This window comes from Mauremys mutica, unplaced genomic scaffold, assembly GCF_020497125.1.
Source record: "Mauremys mutica isolate MM-2020 ecotype Southern unplaced genomic scaffold, ASM2049712v1 001053F_np12_obj, whole genome shotgun sequence".
Taxonomy (NCBI): Eukaryota; Metazoa; Chordata; order Testudines; family Geoemydidae; genus Mauremys; species Mauremys mutica.
Window position 1 is genome coordinate 1 of NW_025423105.1, and position 7,979 is coordinate 7,979.

Genomic DNA, 7,979 nt, shown 5'->3' on the forward strand with positions numbered 1-7,979 from the left:
ACCTCAGAGACATTTTCTTTTGATCACACACCCCTACATGACTGTATGCATTGCCATACACAGCTCCCCCAGACCCCGGGTTTTCTTATTGAGCTGTACACCCATGTAGGTTTACCAGTGTCCACAGTGAGCAGAACTTTCATAGTTATCAAGGAAACTCCCCACAGATTTATCTCCTTCCTCATTCAGACCTTCTCTAGCCATGTCTCCAGTATCCCACATGTCACCAGTCATGGCATGTGGTCCTAGTCTCAGCTCACAGTTATAAAGCCAGCAGATACCTGATCAGTTCTGACAGATCCCTCCCTCAGCAGCCATCCTGCCATGTGAGCCAGCCACCTGCAAACACCATCTCCCCAAAGTCAGGACTTAGCCCTTGGGAATCTGAAGCGACCAGCCTCTCTGCCTCTGCTCCCATCTACATGCTAGTCTGCTACCTGGTCACCACCACCTCTCCCCACCCTTGTTTCCTTTCCACTTTGGACATGCTCCCACCCAGCTGGAAGCTCCCTCTGCCAGCCTGACCTGCTCCCTCTTTCCCTGCTCCCCGTGACATTCCTGTCCTACTGGTGACCTCTGTTCCTTGAGGTGAACTCCAGTGTCTTTAGCTGCTCTAGCTTAATGGCCCCAGTAGTCACAGAGCCACTTGTAGCTTCTCTGGCTACAGCCATGGGGCCAGTTCCCAGAGGCCAGCCTTAGCCAGCTGCAGCTACTAGCCGCAGGAGGGATGGCAATGCCAGGGCTGAGCGTGCTTGAACCTTGCAACGGCAGCACTAGGGACTCTAAATCCTCAGCCCTGGCCCTAGGCAGCTGCAGACTCTGGAGTTAGGCACTTCCCTCCTCTAGGCCATGGCTTTAAATACCTGAGATTCCCATCACCTGCAGCAGAGGCTACCAATTCCCACGCCCCCCACAGCCAGCACCTAGTCATGCAGAAAGTGCAGCCTGAGTGATTTTGGAGGCTGGGGTGGCAGGAGGTTCCCGTCCCTGAGCAGCAGCCCTGCAACAAGCTCACGTGCTTCCCAGTTGGGACATTAGCCGTTACTGACAAGGTTTGTCTGTGTTCTTTTTTTGTATCTCATTGTTAGGTGTCAGGAGTATGAACTGTTCAACAGGTTCCATTAGTTGGTTAATAAGATGTTTATGAAGTAAATCACTGGCTTTAAAATAAGATCCAATCTGGAGCATATGAACTATTGACCCCTGGACTCCATCTCTGAGAGGGGACTTGTTTACCATCAGGACACAGGCTCAAACCAGTCCAAACCGGTTTTTCCCGCCAAAACCAGCCCTCAGCGTTCCATCTCCTCAGCACTTTTCCCGCCACAGAAGTGATATAAGGACGTGCTCAGCACCTGCGCGGGGCCACCCCCCCCCCAGCGACGGCCCGTCCACGGTCGGGTCTTCCCAGTGCTCCCGAGCCGGAGAGTGATGAGCCCCCTCTGTCCCGCCGTGAGACTGAGGAACAGGAGGCCTGTCACCCCCATTCCTGCCGTCCTGCATCCCTGGTGTCCAGCCTCCCATGGAGCCCCCCGGGGAGTGAGAGACCCGGGAGGGGGGCACTGGGGCTGGGCAGGAAAGTGACTCTGCCCCGGGGAACCTGGGAGAAGCCTCAGAGCTGCCTCAGCCCCAGTGGAGCTGCAGCAGGATCTGCCCCCGGCACCGCTGGGATTTGGGGGGCAGAGACTGGGGCCTGGTGGGGGGGGATCCCCTGTGGTGTGGGGGGAGTTGGGGGGTGTCAGGCAGGGAGGGGAGAAGCTGGAGTTGTAGGGGGGGGAAGGTCAGTGGGACGCGGGGGGGGGGTTGAATTGTCTCTGGGCAGCCAGGAAATTCCCGGGGGGGGAGTGGCGGGCGGGCGAAGGGGGGAGGGGGGTTAATTGGATCCTGTCCCTGTTTGTGCCACTTGCCTCTCACCCCTGATACAAATTCTCTCTAGTTCTGCCCCTTTTCTCTCTCACTATCTCACATGGGCTATAAAATCTGGGGTGATTTTCCCCCTTTCCCCTCCAATGATCAGCTCTCCCGTCTCCCCCGATTTCCCCGGTTCTCCCCATGAGTCTCAAATATCAGTTTAAAATCTTCTCTAGTGAGGGGCATTTTCCCACCCATTTTATCTGCAGTGATTTGTCCTTGTTCAGGTGGGAAATTGTTGCCCTGAGTCATTCCCCAGCACATGGCTGCCCCTGGAGTGGGGGTGGGATGGCTCAGTGGTTGGAGCACTGGCCTGCTAAACCCAGGGCTGGGAGCTGATTCCTGGGGGGGGGCATTTGGGGATTTAGTTGGGGATTGGTCCTGCTTTGAGCAGGGGGTTGGACTAGACACCTCCTGAGGTCCCTTCCAACCCTGATCTTCTAGGAGATGCCGGGTCTCTGCCAGGGCAGGGAAGGGAGGCGCACGTGTCCCCCATGGGGACTGCTCAGACCCCCCTTTCCCAATCCCAGTTGTTGCCCCCTAACTACCAACACAGTTACCCCCAACCATCAGTTGCCAGTCACCTGCCCGTCCCCCACTGCTGCCCCTTTCCCTCATCCAGGGACCTTCCAGCTCCCCCTCCCTTGCCCTTTTAATCAGCTCCTTAAAGGGCTCCCTGCTGCCCATGGGAATGGTGGGGGTGGGGGGAACCATTACTTTGTGTTTATGTATTGGACAGTCGTATAAAATCCAGTCCAACAGTCCCCCTTTTCCACTAGTACGTTAACAGCAATATAAAATCCCCTCAGAACTTGGTGTTTTTCTCTCATGTTATCAAATACGCAGTTTGTGACACATTTTATTTGCAAATCTCAAAGGTTCATATAAAATACCCTAAACATTTGCCCCACTGCTCTCTAGTTGTCTATTTCTAACTGAATATGCCCTGAGATTTCCCCCGGTCTCTCTAATTATAAAATACTAAGAAAATCTCAGATTTACATATTTTCTCAGATTCTTGAACCTGGATATAAAATGTTTGCAAATGTTGCCTATTTCCTCTTTATTCATTTATCAGATATTCATGTGAAACAATCAGATTTTCCCTCCTATCAACAACTGATATAAAATCCCTATGATTTTCCACTTGCCTCTCTATAATTTGCAAAATGGATCCAAAATCTCTGATTGGGAACTCTTTCATTTCTGAACGTTGCTCTCAAAGCTCAGATATTTAATACACATCAAAGCCAGAGGCCTCCCCCTCTTTGGGGATCAGTGGTTCCCAACCGGTAAGAGAAGAGTTGGCTGGACCCTTTTCTTTTCTCCAGCTGGCACGGGATGAGGAGGTCACTCTGAGTGCAGTGTGAGTTGAGAAGTATCCCAAACCCCATGGCAAATGGCTTCTGTGACGGGTTGCTTCCCACAGTGCTAAAATGCAGCCACCTCTGGGGTGGATCCAGGGTGGCCATTATTTGCTAGTGACAGGCCATGGAAATTTCTTATCTATTTTGTCCCTCTAGGCCTTCCATTCTCCTGTTCAAGAGACATCCCCCAGGGCTCCCTCTGCCTGTGTGACTGGCCAGCAGGGGGCGGTGGTCACTTTCTATCCACTTCTCAGGCACTGTGAGGTAACAGTGTTGCTGGGTGGGGGTGGGGCTGTGGGGGGAGATAGCAGCTGAAGGGGGATTGTGGTGGGGGAGGCCTCTGGGTGGCTGGGCAGGGGGTACCCTAGTGAGGTTGGTGGGTTCTGGAGATTTGGGGTTTCAGGGGGTGGCTGTGATGTGCCCAGCCCTGAGGCTGTGGGTCCTGGAGGTGGGTATCGCTGGGGGCCTGTTGGCTGCAGAACAGCTGGGGTGGGCGTCTCTTGGGAAGGCGGGACAGGGGGTTAGAGGGAGCCTGGTGCTGTGCCAGGGGCTCTGTCTGGGCTTCCCCCGCAGACTCCTGGGATCGCTGCCATGCCCAGTGCACAGAGTGTGTGTGGGAGAATCCCCGGTGCTAGGCCAGGGGGTGCCCCTGTAAAGCATCAGGGGATCCCGCAGGGGGGAGGAGGGGGTGCCAGGCAAAGGGCAGGGCAGATCCTGCTGGAGGGCGGGGGGGCGGTCTTTGGCAGGCAGTGAGGGACTGAGTTCCCAGTGGGGGTCCCTTTTGGGGGGTCTCTGGCTGTTGTGGTCTCTTGGTGGGGGTAACCCTTTGGGATTCCCAACCTGGCAATGAAGATCTGGTGGGGGTTCTCTGGCCGGTGGGGCTCTGAGGGGTATCTGAGGTCCCTGGCTACGGACTCTGGGGGCTGGGTCCCAGGGAATATCTGGGGTGGGGGCTGGCTGGGGCTCTGGGGGCTGCTCCTGACCTCTCTTCTTCTACCTGATTAGCTTATGCCAGAATCCTGGCTCCAAGCACTGCCTGACATTCCCCAGCCAGGCCCAGTCACTGTGATAACTTTCTAGCCACTTATCAGACACTGTGAGGTGAAATCACAGATTTTTGCTCTTCTCCCCTCTTGAAAACTGCAGGAACTTCCAGTTCCATTGTCCTAGATTGTCCGGTCCATTGTCCAGTCCTTGTCCTGGATGTGGGGGATGAGGGAGGTGGGAAGGGGGTCAGCACTGCCACACAGTGGTCTCTTCCACAGCGTTCTGGACTCATTCTTTCTGAACTCTGGTTTATTGAGACCATTGTTAATCCAGAGTCACTGTATGGAAAGACAAGGAGTGACTCCGGATGGACAGTGGGGCAAATGAGATCAGCAATTCTCCCTGTGAGGAGGGGCTCTCATTAGCTGCTCTCCCCAGAGAGCTAAAGGAGGGAAGCTGCTCAAACGCTCTGTCCCTCTCTGCTCAGGTTACTGGGGTTCAGCTTCCTGGGTCAGACGCTGCAGCCTCCATTTTGATCTGGGAGACCAGGCTTAGCAGCTGCTGCTCCCCCAGCGGGGTTCTGTGCTGGGAAGTGACCTTAATTAAAGCTGCTTCTCTGCCTGGCCCAGGGGATGACTTTCTCCAGCTGGTCCTAGCCCCCTAGGGCAGCCCTGGGCCCTGTTAATACTAAATTCTGATCCAGAGTCTCCAGGTAACTGACAGACCTCAGGGAAAGTGCTGGGGTCTGGCAAGAAAGTGACTCTGCACAAACAGCCCCTCCTCATTTCTCCTCCCAGTAGCAATTGCCAGGAGAAAATCCAGCCATAGGAGAGCAAAGCCCCCAGGAATGGGACTTTCCCAGACAGAGGGGCAGGGAGAGAGGACAGGGGAAGGAGAGACTGAAAGGGGCAGTGGGAGAAATGACACATGTATTGCTGCATCCCTGGGCAGAACCACTTTCCAGTGAACAACACAAGGTCAGACAGAGGAAAAGCCAGTTCCTGACTCCATATTCCCCCTGCTGGGGTGTAGCTGCTGTGGGGTCAGTGTCCGAGGGAATCCCCCACAGTGACTCATTTGGTTCTGCTCTTTTCTAGCCTTGTGTTCGGAGACAAAGGGCAGGTCTGTGCTACCACTGGATCGGCAGGTAGCGCTCTCCCATCAACGCCAGTACTCCACTGCCTCAAGGGGCGAGTGCGGAGTCGATGGGTTAGCAGCAGCAGTTGGATGCTGCAGTAAGTCGATCTAAGTAAGCCGACTTCAGCTACGCTGTTCTCATAGCTGAAGTTGTGTATCTTAGATCAATCTCCACCTCCAGTGTAGACCAGGGTTTTGTTACGGGGTGGGGGGAGGGAGAAGGGAGGTTAAAAATGTGCCTGTGGGCTTAGCCTGGCAGGAGGCGCCAGGTCTACACTGTAATAAAGAGATCGAGCATGTTCCCAGGATGGCAGAATCTAGGATGTCTGTCATGATGTGAAATTAACTGAGGCCTGTTCTGTAACCCCCACAACTGCCCTTCTCACCCTGCCAGGCTGCAGAATGACGTCCAAGTTTCAGTCAAGCTCATCCCATCCTCCCATGGGACATAGAAGAGAGATGGCTGCAAAGGAGTCAGTCCAGGTAGTGATTATCAAGGGGTTGCTGGTGGGTTCCTGCAGGAGGAGAGGGACAGCAAATACACCAGAGATGGGAAGGTTTGCGCAGTCTGGTTTGGAGGTTGGAGCGGGGCAGGAAATGCACAGGGTGGGGAAAGGGAGGAAGGACAGATTGTGGCAAACATGCTTGGAGTTGTTTAATAAATGGCCTAGACTCTAGGAGCAGACCCATGAGATGAGGAGGTTGAAATGCCCTCAATTCTGGAACAGAAAATAACCCACCTACATGGGGCTGGGAAAACTGACCAGACTCCCGGTGCTGGACCCTGACCCGACTAACCACTGGCTGCTGAGAGATATGAAGGGGGCACCCACCAGTCAGACTTAGGGGAGATTCCCCTCCCTTCATATCCAACTCCTCACAATGAGGAGGTGTTGGGCTTCCTACCAGGGAGCTCTCCCTGGACCCTGCTAGAGGCTCCATCTCCTGTATCAGTCGGTGGCTAGTAGGTGTGTGATGGATCTGCTGGGAGAGACAAGGGGCTCTCTCTTCATCCCCTCACCCTGGTGTTTCCAGGATCCTCTGAGCGGGTGTGGGGTGGGACTCTGACTGTCACCCACCAGAGCTTCCATTTCATTGAAAGTGTGAGTGGTGCAGCAGGTCCTGAGAGTTGGACTCTTGCTCTTTCAGGGGCCGGTGACCTTCGAGGAGGTGGCTGTGTATTTCACCAGGGGAGAAGGGGCTCTGCTGGACCCCGCTCAGAGAGCCCTCTACTGGGATGTCATGCAGGAGAACTATGAGACTGTGACCTCGCTGGGTAAGGGTTTCTGTCCCCTCGGTTCTTGGAAGGGGAAAAGAAGAGATAAGGTTCACACCAGCCCCACAATGCCACCTCTACTCTGTCCTGTTTCTGCATCACCCCAATATGCCAGTGACACACACACACTACCAGAGACCCTCCCCTGCTGCAGAACACTTTGGGAACAGCGCACAGGAGCCGTATCGCACAGTGTCAAATAGCTCCTGTTTGCTCAAGTGAAACTGAGGGTTAGGTCCAGCATAACGTTAGAACATAAGAATGTCCGCACTGGGTCACAGCAAAGGTCCATCTAGCCCAGTATCCTGTCCACTGGCAGTGGCCAACTCCAGGTGCCCTGGAGTGAGTCAACCCAACAGGCAATCACCAAGTGATCTCTCTTCTGCCGTCCATCACCCCCCTCTGACAAACAGAGGCTAAGGACACCATTCCTTACCCATCCTGGCTAATAGCTATTAATGGAGTTAATCTCCATGAATTTATCCAGTTCTCTTTTAAAGCCTGTTATATTCCTAGCCCTCACAACCTCCTCAGGCAAGGAGTCCCACAGGTTGAGTGTGCGTTGTGTGAAGAAGGTTTCTTCTAAACCTGCTTCCTATTCATTTCATTTGGTGATTCCTAGTCCTTGTGTTATGAGGAGTAAATAACACTTCCTTATTCACTTTCTCCATGCCAGTCATGATTTTATAGACCTCTCTCATATCCCCCCTTTGTCTCTCTTCCAAGCTGAAAAGTACCTGTCTTTTTAATCTCACCCCATACAGAAGTTGTTCCATACCCCTAATCATTTTTTTTGTCCTTTTCTGAACCTTTTCCAATTCCAATATATCTTCTTTGAGATGAGGAGACCACATCTGCACGCAGTATTCAAGATGTGGGTGTACTATGGATTTATAGAGAGGCAATGAGATATTTTCTGTCTTATTATCTATCCCTTTCTTAATGATTCCCAACTTTTTGTTTGCTTTTTGACAGCCACTGCACGTTGAGTGGATGTTTTCAGAGAACTATCCACAGTGACGCCAAAATCTCTCGAGTGGAAACAGATAATTTAGGGGTACGTCTTCACTACCGGCCGTATCAGTGGGTAGCAATCGATTTCTCGGGGATTGATATATCGTGTCTCATCTAGACGCGATATATCGATCCCAGAATGCGCTCCTGTCGACTCCGGAACTCCACCAATGCGAACGGCGGTAGCGGAGTCGACATGGGGAGGCACGGACGTCGATCCCGCGCCGTGAGGACGGTAAGTAATTCGATCGAAGGTACTTTGACTTCAGCTACGCTATTTACATAGC

At 53.4% G+C, this 7,979-nt stretch overlaps 1 long non-coding RNA gene across 1 annotated transcript; it reads left to right on the forward strand.

The window, feature by feature from the left end:
* Nucleotides 1-3,508: 3,508 nt before the first annotated feature.
* LOC123357765 lies at nt 3,509-6,597 on the forward strand. Its single transcript, XR_006575601.1, has 3 exons — nt 3,509-3,542; nt 5,797-5,885; nt 6,552-6,597. It is a non-coding gene; the product is annotated as an uncharacterized LOC123357765 (long non-coding RNA).
* The last annotated feature ends 1,382 nt before the right edge of the window (nt 6,598-7,979 follow it).